Below are 13,326 nucleotides of genomic sequence, written 5' to 3'. Positions count from 1 at the left end.
CATAATCAGACTACAGATATATATATTTTTTTATTTTATTGAGTATATGATGCCATATTATTGACAAAATGACAGCAATTAGTTCATAATATAAATTAAGCATTTCTTTTCAAACACATTAAACTGTGCAACTTCACTGTTTGTATTTATGTTATTCAGAATGAATAAGTTGTAATAAGTTTTCCTTCTCTATGTATTCTCACATCAATAGCTGATCCTATTTAAATCAATGCAATACATAAGTTTGGTAAAAATGTAAAAGTAATTTAAAAAGATTTTTACCTGAAATGTAAATTTATTTATTTATTCATTTATGGATGGTCATGTAATGTGTATTGAGTAATGAACTACAATTTAAAAGTAATACACTCAGTACTGGATTTGATCTTCAGCTGTGTTGTACTGTTGGTTCTCACTCTTCTCTAACTGACAACGATGAAGTGAACATCAGCAGTATTTGTTTAATAACAGAAGGCATTTTGTTAAAACCAGCTCTTCATATGCATTCCTAATGTTCCTCTAAAGCTCTGAGGGTTTAAAGAGACAGAAGTAACAAAGCGGTGAGAACTGCTGTAGCATTGAGTGCTAAAGCACAAACACAATCAGTCTCTGCTGAGAACAACACTCATGCATGTCCAATCAATTTCACAATGATAGATCTGATACAGATATTGAATCACTGCATGGACACTGCCAATTTGCAGGGATTACACTCTTGAAAGGACAATATTGACCTTATCTACCCCTAAAATGTCCAGGTTAGTAGTACTATTTACTAATAAAGTGCTACTATGAGCCATTCAGGAGTAATTAAAGAGCATGTCATATGTTTTGTCTAAGTGTCCTAATATTGCATGTTGCCCTACAAAAGGTTTAAATGCATCTAAGGTCAGAAAAGATTGTAATTTTCTCAGAATATACATTTATACATAGAGTCATTTGTCAATGATTTCGAAACGGTTCATTTGGAGCAGCTTTGAGCCTATTTTTTTGTAAACCCCTCCCTTCCATAAGCCTGCTCTGCTCTGATTGGTCAGCTGGCCAAGTCTGTTGCATGTATTATACACCCAACACTTTAAAAAATGCTTTTCTTACTTAGATTTTTTTGTCTTGTTTCCAGCCAAAATATCTTAAAATTCTTAAATAAAGAAGGCTTTTCTAGACAAGTAAAAAATTTGCTTAGAACAAGCAAAATAATCTTATAAAAATATATATATATATATTTTTTTTTTTCAATAATTTTTATTCGTATAGAAAAGCCTTCTTGATTTTATTTATATTAATTTGGAAACAAGACAAAAAATCTAAGTAAGAAAAGCATTTTTTGCAGTGCAGAATGCAACTGGGCTAGTTTTGAGTAGCAATTGGGTGGGTTTTGTCGTGAAAACCTGGCAACCCTGAGCACCTTTGCATAAAACAATGATATAGTGCTCCAATCCGTTTTTAAAATTATGACATTTTGTTTAACACTTATGCAAGCAAAGTGTTGCTGCTAAACTGTAAACACTTCACAAAACAATTACGTTCAGCTGAGTGTTGAAGGTGCCTGATGAAACAACAGTTTGTAAAACCAAATATGTCTAAGTTTCATTTCTTATTGTTAAACAAAGTAACTAGAACAAGGACAGTCTATATTAATTGGCACATTCTTAGGAAATAGTGGGTTCACGGTGAATTATCAGAACTATTTGAAACCTAAAGCTGCACTAGGTACACTCACTTTAAAATGTACACATAACGCACCACTTGTACTTACTGGTTATGGTTCAGAGATGCTTGTTAGTCCAAATAAAGATGATTAGAAGCCAAAGAATATAAAAGCCAAGATTAGAGAAGTAGCCCTCAGTAAAATGACAAGCACACAACAAAAGGTTTGAATTGAATTCATTTTAACCACTGATTCTTCACATCATCATCTTCCAACAATGAAAAAAAAGAAAAAAAGAAAGAAACTTGCTTTCACAGCACAGAACACAGCGTCTTCTCAACATGATGCAAACGCACTAACAACTAGTGGAAGTGTTTGTGGCCAGGTCAGACTGTTCTTATTTGACGGACAGGTGGGGATTATGCTAATATATATCAATATATACATATATATATATTGGTAATTGAAGAAATATATCGACTCCTTAAGACTTATCTGATTCTTTTGAGAAACTATATCTTTATGTATAGTTGCACTTTTTTGATTAAATTGCCCTTGTAGTGAAAATCAAGTTTCTTTTGTTGTTTATTTGTCTATGTGGTGTTTATATATATATATATATATATATATATATATATATATATATATATATATATATACTTTAGACAAGTCATGTGCCAATCCATTAATCAACACCATTGCTTAGTATTTTCTCCTTAAAACTGAGGTTTCCCAAAGGCTGTTGCAAAAATGCGGTTTGAAACATTCCTCTTTTGCCAAGTCACAAATCATGCTTATCTGCGTATTCATAGATCCACATAGAGTAAATGAGGCAATGGGGGTGGGGTTAACTTTTTTTTTTACAAGAAAAAACATTTAAATGTGTAGTTTTAAGGGATATATGTTTGACTACATGGGGACTTTTACAACTTTGCAGACTGTTTACACTGAAGGACAGCTGTTACAAATTGCAAAAAAAGATGCTTTTCGAAAATCCATATGCCCTGCTCCTTAAAGTAATGAATTCAACTCGTTTATTATATTTAGTTAAATCCAAAGTAAGTGCAGGAAGGCAACCTGATGGGATTTTTTTTTTCAAGCCTACCTTTTTTTTTTTTTTTTACCTCTACCTTAACCCAAATCTGGTTTAATCTGTGCCAATAGCATTCATTCACTTACTAAATCATGTAATTCTCTTCATTTACAAAAATAGTACACAGCAAAATCTCCAGTGTTGAAATGTTTGTTATCTGTTAATAAACTGAATATACAATCATTTTGATTATTAGGCTGACTATTTTCAGAATGTTGAAAACAAAACCTTTATTAATATACGCTTGTAGTGTGGTAGGGAGTTTATAATTATGTACCTAATCAGTGTGAAAATTAACTTTTAATTGGTGTTTAATATAATCTTGCAGAGAGCAATACATTATGTACTATGGAGTAAATTGTACACTCTTGGTGTAAAATAATGTACACTGTTGAGGAGTATATATTCAACCCTTTTTAAAGTGTTATTTAAGCACCAGACCGGTGGGACCTATATACACACCAGAAAAGTGTCAAATTTAACACCTGTGGAGTTAAATAAACACTGGGCAATCTGCTGTGTCGTGATGAGTAAGAGAAAGGAACAGACCAAATGTAATACTGCTGAGGTCTCTATCTAGACACTCTTAGACTGTCATTGGCATTACAGGCAGAACAACTACATATGGCTCTGCGATTGTAGCGTTCCAGTTCAGATGGCATACGCACCACTGCCAAAATCAGATAAATCGCAGTGCTTAGCAGTCTGACAAGGTTTTCATGGTTTAACAAGATCTTCTGCATAGTTCATTCTCTAACAGAAGTGTTACATCCGTCCTTGCTGTTCACACACAGATTCCATCCTCGCAGCTCGAACTCATGGAAACGCTGATAGAAACTTTCTTTGGTGAGTTAACCGAACTTACATTTACAGACTATTTACTAGATTTACGTTAGTCCAGAGACATTGTCCTAATCGACCTAAACTTGATACTATTATGGAGAGGTTGCGTTAGACTTCAACCTTGTCCGTCATTTTGACGGACAGGGTCGTAAAAATTCCGTCATAATCTATTATTACCCGTCATTTTAATTTTCATATTTTAATTATAATAACACATTTAATTGCTTTTATTTTTGTTCACATTTTCATTTTTAATCATGAACCTACAGGGCGAGCGTACTGTATAGGTTCATGCACTTATTTATGAAGAGAACAGATGAACAGAAACTGCCTCACTTTTCATGTTCAACACCACACCCGAAGTACATTATTTTTTTTTACAAAAAAAAAAACAAACAAAAAAACAACATGCTAGGGCTGGTTTAAAAAAAAAATCGATTTCTCGATTTTAATAGAATCTTATTTTTAATGCACAAATATCTATGTTTAAATCTCAGTGGATCTTGCTGTTTTCAGCTCACGAATTAACAGTAGGTGCGCATTTCTAATAAATCACAATAAGCCATTAAGCTCTGTGCTTTCTTACTTTCAATATGTAAAAGTCTCAGATTTCAAATTCTGTCTATTTCATCAGGAAATTCAAGCAATAAATACCGTTATGGCGTTCTTTAATGTGGCGTGATAGATCGCTGTAGTTTATACTGGGTGCTCGCATGTGTTTCAGATGCATAGCAAAAGATTCGTCGTGACAGTTTCGTTTTTGTTTTGTATCCAGTGCTCTGCTGCTACAATGTAGCGCGGTCGCTACCAACTGGACAGGGGTGGGAATTACAGTTACAATTTACAGCAGATCACCCGCAGTGAATGACGGACAGCCTTCAGATTTTTCGGTCACTGATTAAAAAAATCTGTCAATGACGGCAATTTTCGGTTAATGCGACCTCTGCTATTATGTCACATTTTGAGTAGTGCTGATATCATTCATAGAAATAAAGTGACTGACAGTTCTGCATTTGGACAACTTTCTCTTTCAGGGTCAGCGCTCGCCTTCCTTTTTGGCATCGGATCAGGATTTTCTCTCGGGTTGGTGTCTACTGTTCTACTGGCTGAAGCGATAGGCCAGAATGTGATATCTGCAGTGGTGCCGTTTGCACTGCTACACACAGCCGTTTTTATTATAGCATTAACAATGGCTATTGGAATGAATTTAGAGATTGCTGAAATCGAACTGGAGAATTTACACTGCAAAAAATGCTTTTCTTACTTAGAATTTTTGTCTTGTTTCCAGCCAAAATATCTAAAAATTCTTGAATCAGGAAGGATTTTCTAGACAAGTAAAAATTATTGTCTTGTTTTTAGTAAAAACAAGTCAAAATTAAGTGAGTTTTTGCTTAAAACAAGAAAAATAATCTGCCAATGGGGTAAGAAAAAAAAAATCTTATTTCAAGCAGACAACTAGATTATTTTTCTTACCCCATTGGCAGATTATTTTTCTTGTTTTAAGCAAAACTCACTTAATTTTGACTTGTTTTTACTAAAAACAAGACAATAACTTTTTCTTGTCTAGAAAATCCTTCCTGATTTAAGATTTTTTTTAATATATTTTGGCTGGAAACAAGACAAAAAATCTAAGTAAGAAAAGCATTTTTTGCAGTGTAATTCCTGGACAACTGATAAATCTACTGTCAAAAGCCTTTAACACACTAAGAAATGCTCAACCTCTAACCATCATAGGAGCAGTAATAATGTGCTTCTCGGTTGTTGGTTGTAGGTTTGGAGACAGTGGAAATGAAGTATTTTGTCTAGGTAGGTGGGGAATGATGATTGCCATCATGTCTGAAATGAAAACTCCCAAAACAGCCATTCTTACAATAATCACTGGAGTAACCATGATGGCATTTGGAAGCACAGATGCACAACAAAAATATGGAAACATTTTAAGCATTTTATTGATAATGCCTCTGAAGATTCCTTTTGTTATTGTTTAACTGGGAAACATACCTGCACTAAGTGTTCCTGTCTCAGATCTATGTGCTTATATATTAGCATTGGCCACTTTTTTCAGACTAAGAGCTGTGTGTTTCTTTATTATATCACAGTATCTAGGGCTAATCAAGGCTACCTTCAAAACCGTGTGTGTCTGTGGGGCAATTGTCATGTTCAGTTTTATTTTTGTTTCATTGTTATTTTTAGTTGGTTTTATTACTCTTTTTTTGAAGGGAGAGGTTTACTATGTAAGGTCATTACAATTGACGATTAAAACGCTTAGCTTGTGCAGTTTTTTTGTATCAAACATCACGGCAGTGGAACTTGGTCTGCAGGTGGCGGATGTAAAGGCTGTACAAAGAGTATTTCAAATGTTGATGCAGTAATCACACTAGCTATCATATATGGGATAGCAGCTTTAGTGAGAGTACAAACACAAAGAACGGGAGCTAGAGGTGGGCTGATCTTGGCCTGCACAGGTACAGGAGCCACTCTGGCTGTAGCGTTGGCTGTATGGATGGTTCATGGACAAGCCATGCTGCTAAAAGGACTTGCAGTGTCTGTGCTGATATATGCATGTTTATTCTTTATTTTTAAAAACACCTTGCAAAGTGTAAGAATGCGACCTCTGTGTAATAATGCCCCTGAGGTTGTAAAGCAGCTTGGCTGCATTTATGTGGCTTTATTAATGATAGGACTAGGAGTAGCTCTGATGCCTGTGTGGATTGGATGGGAATGTGTACTCATTGGAATATTTTTGGCAATTAAGTCAAGTCAAGTCACCTTTATTTATATAGCGCCTTTTACATTACAGATTGTGTCAAAGCAACTGCGCAGTATTTAGACAGCACCATAGTGTGTGAGTAACGCATTATTGTAACAATCAATTTTCAGTTAAAGGCAGTTTAACCATCCGACTGATCCTTCTTCCGAATCAAAGATATTGATGAAAATGAGGAATTATAGATGAAACTGATTAACTGGGACAAAGGTCTATATTAGGATAAGGGTTTACCTGCCATAGATCCTTAACACATGAAGATGTGATTTTGGTCTCTCCTACTTACAATGTATTCTAGGGAAAACTCTACAAAACTTCAAAAGAGATTACCAGGCTGAAATGAAAATGAATATGCTGTCTAACTCAGTGTTGTGTAATTGTTCAAACATATTCAAATTGTAAAATGCTCAATTTCATACTTTTTTATTTCTTGTTGTTTATGTTTGATTAAATACACTACCAGTCAAACGTTTGGAAGAAATCTTCATTAATTTAAATGCAGACAACATGTCAGATTGCCATGGTCTTGACCAAACAGGTTTCTCCACATAAGTCTAACACACACAAAGGGTTAGTCCTGCTTTGGTGGTACAATGACGTTTTAATGGGTGGATAAAGACAACTAATCATACACAATTTTAGTTCTTCAGTAAATATCCATATGCATTGTACAACTTTCATGTACTGTTTCAGCATCTCTGTCTCTGTCACAAGCAGCTCATTCCTCGATTATTGACCTCACAAAATATCCAGTTAAGAAGTTTTACTTAAGATTACAAAGATATAGAATCCAATCTTGACCCATGACTTTCCAGGTTAATTATTACCCAGAATATAGTATTTAATGTGCAGCACTGGACAGGCAAAAAAAACAAACAAAAAAAAAACAGGATTACATTTACTCCAGGATTGACCCATACTTGTGCTCATTATAACTATATTATATATGTCGATGAAGTAATCATGGAAGTGCACTTAAAACTCCCTAAAGCTCAAAAATGTCAGGTACATACCTGTACATACCCCTCTGATGATGACATGCATGATGGTCTGCCCTGGTTATGACATTCCGATCAAACAGAAGTTTAGTATACTAGCTGCGATATTTTATCTAGTGACATCTTTCCTTAAAGGAGACCTTAAATGGTGGTATCTGTGATGCATTTCCTCTCAAATGACTGGCAAGGTTGGATGACTGTCAGCGCTGCCCTATGTATTTACAGTTGCTTGTTATAGGCCTTCCTAACTATCGTACATGGAGTGACCAGACTAGCCACATCCGTGTTACTTCATAAGCTGTTCTTACAATAATCACTGGTACAGCTGTGATGTCCTTTGGAAGCACATGGGCAAAACAATTATTAAATAATTCTAATAAATATATCCAAGCTGTCATGTGTTTCTTCTCATGTACAATGTCCCAGTATCTGGCTCTAATGAAGGCTGTATTGAGAACAATAATTGTGCTTCGGCCAATCGTCATATTAAGTAGCATTAACATTTCATTAGTGATTACTTTTGTGTTTCCGTTTCCATATGTGCTGTGGGGAGAGAATACGCCTACTTAGTGCTCGTTTTACCTCTGTCTGTAGCAGCTGCAGTAACAATAGTTTGCTGGCAGGGGGCAGTTGGACCAGCGGCATTCATCTTGCCTTCTTCTACCTTCATGTACTATGGTATTTACTGTAGCAGACCACAGTTTACCTTGTGTATTACTGCATTTTCTACTTTGGTGTCTTTTCTTGTTGCAGAATCAAATGAGAACTGACTTTGCAGGCAAACAATGTGATAAATGTAGTCGTTCTTGTATTGGAATTGGTTGCAACTTTCCACGTCACATGCACTCTCACTATCATATTCGGTGCATTTGTTTCATTTAAAGCACAAAACCCAGGGAAGGAGGCTAAAGGAGGGCTGATCTTGGCTTAGGGCTGGTATAGGAGCATTTCTGGCCGTAGCTTTGGCCATACAGATGGTAAGTGGACAAACCTCGCTCAGTGGGTTAATATATCTAAATGCAATTCTTAGATTTTTTGTCTTGTTTCCAGCCAAAATATCTAAAAATTCTTAAATCAAGAAGGATTTTCTAGTAAAAATGATTGTCTTGTTTTCAGAAAAAAAGTTGTTAAAATTAAGTGAGTTTTTGCTTAAAACAAGCTAAATAATCTGCCAATGGGGTAAGCAAAAGAATCTAGTTTTCTTCTTGAAATAAAATTATTTTGCTCACCCCACTGGCAGATTATTTAGCTTGTTTTAAGCAAAACTCACTTAATTTTGACTTTTTTTTTTTTTTGAAAACAAGACAATCATTTTTAATTGTCTAGAAAATCATTCCTGATTTAAGATTTTTTTTTTTTGTTGATATTTTGGAAAAACGTTAAATATTCTGGAAACAAGACAACAAATCTAAGTAAGAAAAACACTGCCTGCATATATTGAATGGACATGTATTTCTCTCTGAATATTTATGGCAATTAAAACTCTCAGAGTGAACCCTCCTTTAAGAAGATACTGATGAAGTTCAAGAAGAGGAAGATGAAATTTATGAAGATGAGAGTACAAATACTATATAATATGCAGATGATCTTAAAACTTTAAAGAGGTTGCCAGATTGCAATCCATTGTCAAAGTCTAATTTACTTGAATAGCACTTTTCACAAGATTTTTTTTAAACAGCTTTACAGAAAACCATGATGTTAATGTTTACATATTAATATTGTCATGCCATGTAGTGACTCGATATGGTTTCTTTTTGAGATATAAACAATCAAACAATAGAAATTTGCTATCACTGTACGTGAGTGTACGTGTACTGTATATAGCCTATACAGTAAAGTTGGTCATTATTATCTTTCCAACTTTATATAAGAGTTAAAAGATCAAATATAAAATTCAGATTTAAATAATTTTTGTCTTTTTCTGTTTTTGTTAACACGTTAAGTGTAAGTGGCTAAGTCTACTATTTTCAGCAGCTGAGGGATGCTGGACGGTGCTTGTAAATGGACGTGTACGCTTGAATTACTATTAACTGGAATGTCCACATAAGATGTTAAAATGCTCATTGTAGATTTATTTTACCGTTACTAATCTTCTTTTCCGTGTAGGCACGTGCACCTTCCCTCTTGCAACACCTGTTACCTGAGGAAAGGTTCCCACCTATATTCTCTGAACAATCAACCAAGAGTGACCTCTACTAGACAAACAGATACATATAAATGTAAAGTAAAGACCCAAATGGCTCTCACAATGTTGTATTTTTGTGTTTGAATATGTTCTCTTATGGATGCTATTTACAATCTGAAATTATTCGGTTCCTTTATTGTTTAATTTGCTGACACATTATGGTTGCCGACTTTCGGGCATTAGCTTCATTATTTTCGATGGTTAATTAAATAGCTGTAAGCAGTGTTGGGGAAAGTAATGCATTACAAGATTGCGTTACAGCCTAAAAAGTAATTAATTATGCTACTTAGTTATTTTTTAATGGAAAGTTATGCGTTACGTTACTTTCGCGCTACTTTTGCATTACTTTTTTTATTCTGGGCAGAGCTTTCTTGTTTGTTTTTAATATACAAAGTCATTTTTTTTTTAGCAAATGTAAAAGCCCTTTCAAACCAAAAAGTGAAATGAACAAGCCTCCGGCTGAAGGGAAAGTACATTCACAGGAGAAGAAGGTTCAACACTCTTCAGCAATAAAACAACAACAACAATGAAGCTCAAATGTTAGTTTATCTAAAGTCATTTTTGCCTATTAATATGGATGAACTGAATCATCAAAAGTCAGCAGCAAAGACATTGGTTACTAAAATGAGATTAAATTCTGAGTTTGCATTTCACTGTTTTAATAAATTTGGATGAATACTAAATCTGTTTTAATTGATGTATTTATTTATTTATTTTTTTTTTTGCGAGCGAGATGAATTAACGCATGTTCATATTTAGTCCAGAACTACAGTAACATCATGTTTAAACAGCGCATGCCTCTGTACTTCTGATTTATCTCAGGGAAAACAAAGTAACTGGCGCTACCTATATGCGTTACTTTACTAGTTACTTGAAAAAATTAATGATTATATTACTTGTGTGTTACCTGTATTGCTTTATCCATAACAATAGCTGTAAACCACGTGTTTATTTATTTACTGTACTTACTTACGTACATACTACTTTTAGTACATACTACTTTTAGATACTCACCGCACAAAGAGACCAACCAGTTTCTTTTCTCTCTCTTTTTTTTACTTCATCTAGAGAAATCTGCAGAGTCTTGGAGATATGTTTGACTACCCACATTTTCTGGTCCAACACGATTCTCTTCATACTCCTTACTCTCAAAGGACTGGCAAGCTGGGATCTCTCAAGTGCAGTGTAAACAAAAATGACAGTGATGTGTGATGTATTTACAGTTGCTTTATACAGGTCTTCTCAATTAAAGCTGTCATATATGGAGTGACCAGACAGGGGCGCCATATATCCGCGTTACATCATAAGCGAATCTCGGATGTTACAGCAGCAGCTGGAAATCCATATGGTTGAGTTGCAGACAATGTGAAATAAAATGGCATTCTGGATCACTTTGGCTGGCTCTCAGTACATTTTAAATGATAGAATAACTCATAGATCAGCTCATACAGGGTTTCATCTTTTTTCGAAACTCTTTAAACATGTATGTGGCGTTCATATTCAATTTTAAAATGTATGAGAATATTCTCCAGCATTACAAGTAGATTGGAGAATTATGACTACCCCCATTTACAGTAGCCTAGGTATTTAATCAGTGTTGTGAAGATGACATAAATTAATGACTTGGACTGTGATGGATTTCCCGCAGGATATTAAAAGTGGAAAGAATGGGAAGATGATGGAGATTGGATTTCAGCCCTATACGTTTTCAATCATGAATAAAAACAAAATACTAATAATGTATATCAATGCAGTTAAAAATAAGCACTTTTAAGTGTACTTGATAATGCATGAGCTGAAATTAAATAGCCAAGTGCATTCACTCCAAACCGGTTTTTGCACCAAGTGTTTCGTTGAATAGGTCTTTACACCACACAATGTCCTCGCAGTTCATTGCGTGTGAGTGGGCGAGTGGGGAAGCGAGAGAGGAGGGGTAAGGAAAGGAGGGGGTTTATACACACACACGCACACGCGCGCACAGCCGCACTGCTCTTCCCTGCTCGCGCCGCGTCGCTGGGAGCCCGCTGGATTTCTTTCCTCACTTCACTTCGTCTCGCATCTCGCCGTGTTTCATACTCGCGCCCAAGAACAGGAAGAAGAGCGGGAAAAGGTGACGGTGGACCGCCGGCGACAAACAGAAGGAGAAGGAAACTCAACATTAACATCAGCTTTCCAAGATGAGCGAGGTGAGTGAATGAATCACGGGGGTTGTCAATGCAGTAGACGCATCAGTGACTGCAGGTAAGTCTCCTGTAGAGCTCTCTACTGCCTGTCTCGTTTACATGTTACTGCTTTCGGGAAAATATTTCGACAGGTGCTACAAAATGCAGGATTTTCACATAAAAACAGAAGGTTTTGTAATAAAAGTCGTGTTTAACAAACAATATAGCAGCTGTCTTGCACTTTCCATGCATTTGCGTCTCCCCACCCCCATCCACCGCATCTCTCAAGCTGCACTAAAGAGACTCAACGCATCTGACCAGAGCCGCGAAATCACCTCAGTAGAAATTGTGCGTTTCTTTACCATTTTCCCGCTCGTTTCAGAATATAGATGCTGCTGTCATAAATCGGGGGCATAATGGGTTTGAAGGCTTTGAAACTTTTTTTATTTATGGTTACTCGAGAAAACACGTTTTTTTTTTGGAGGACTATACTATATTCTATTATGAAAATATATGATAAAGGTATTGCTAACGCGCTAGTTTGGAAAATAAAGTTGGTCAAAATTCAAAAACCTCATTCAAATCTCATTATGATATTTTAAGAACTTATTTTATACATTTAGATTTTTTAAGTAATATCAAACAGTGGTAAGTTGATTTGGTAGGCTATATAAAACGGTGTCTTCCTTAGCTGTTTTCCCCTTAGCAACAGGGTGAACTATCTCAGAATATCCCGCGCAATCTCCCGCTGGATTAATGGCGCGTGGCCTCTGATCACTTTTGATTATCCGTTAAACACAAACTCTCAGATTGCAAACAAATCTCTTTGTTTTAACTATACATTTAGTAGAAGGTTAAGTTAAATCTCATTAGCCCATAGTATTGGTATAAAAACATTGTCTAATCAAAGGCCTGTTTGTTTCATATCCACATTTTTGTCAGGGAATCTAACCTTTTAATTAACTGCTTCAGTCTATATTTTAGATATACCCAGTCAACATTACTCCGTCAGGTTAGACCGACATCATTTTCACTTTTTATCTAAACTGAGAGCTCTAGTGTAATTCTGCCATTCTTGACTAAATCTAGATGTTTTGAAAAGTACCTTGTAGAATGTGGTTTATAGAGTCACTTCGCATGACGAGGAGATGGAAATATAATTGATTGCATTGATTGTACTTCTTTTTAAAATACTCCGGAGGTGTGTTTGAGTAGTTGGTCATATTTTGACAACACTCTGATCAGATCAACTAAATGATTTTGACTGATAACCCCTTGGCATTTCATTTCATGAGTTCCCAACATGGCCGCATGGCTGTAAGATGACATTCTGACACTGGCTCAGAGCTATTTCTGATGGTCAGGTCAGGCATATGCAACATTGCTAAGGTGTATATGACCCTGAATGCTTTTGCCATCGCAGGAACAGATTCTCATGTGCGATAGATGCATGTTGGTAAGACAATCCTTGTTATGTAAAATGAGCAGAGTGGAAAAGTAGAATAGAATAACCGAGATGACAGCGAGCACAAATCACTCCCACAGATCCACCGGTCTGCAGTTCATTTGAGGTTTACCCTGAGAATTTTTTTTAATTGAAAATGCGAATATGAGTGAGGTGGCTGATATA

Source organism: Garra rufa, chromosome 3 (genome assembly GCF_049309525.1).
Source record: "Garra rufa chromosome 3, GarRuf1.0, whole genome shotgun sequence".
Lineage (NCBI taxonomy): Eukaryota > Metazoa > Chordata > Actinopteri > Cypriniformes > Cyprinidae > Garra > Garra rufa.
The sequence above is the reverse complement of the archived record's forward strand: the minus strand, read 5'-3'. Positions refer to the sequence as shown.